Genomic DNA, 648 nt, shown 5'->3' on the forward strand with positions numbered 1-648 from the left:
ATTCGGAGCTATTAGAGCGGGATCCACTTTTTGGGGAATATGAGTCGAAGCAATAACAAGAATATTTCTAGTGGAACATCTTTCACAATCTCTGGAGAGATAGTTCTCTAATAGACCGAGGGATAAGTAATTCGACTCATTCATATACAGATCATGAATGTTTGGAATCCATATTATGCAAGGAGACATTGCTTTTGCTAATTCGAATTGAAAGGTGATATCAAATCGGTCTATTTTCGGCGTCATATACATAGTTAGCAGCTCCGTATCAAGGTCATCATCAATATCGTCACTATCATCAATATCGATATCGTCACTATCATCAATATCGATATCGTCACTATCACTATCATCAAAATCGATATCATCAATAAAATAATCTTTAGGCTTGTCATCCGGGAACTTGTTCGGAAATACCGTAATGAAAGGAACATAGGGGTTTGTCGCTAGGTATTTGACCAAATAGGATCGTCCAGTTCCTATAGAACCTATCACTAAAATACTCCTAGAAGGGGATAGGGCTAAGCGGAGCGAAAAGGGTTTTCCATGAGATGGGAAATGAAAACTATTAGCCCCACACGAGGTTTGTGAATAAGTAATTGTCTGATAATGAGCAAGGAATATCCGTCTTTCTGCTAAACAGGATCC

This window comes from Musa acuminata, unplaced genomic scaffold (genome assembly GCF_036884655.1).
Source record: "Musa acuminata AAA Group cultivar baxijiao unplaced genomic scaffold, Cavendish_Baxijiao_AAA HiC_scaffold_173, whole genome shotgun sequence".
In the NCBI taxonomy this organism is placed as follows: domain Eukaryota; kingdom Viridiplantae; phylum Streptophyta; class Magnoliopsida; order Zingiberales; family Musaceae; genus Musa; species Musa acuminata.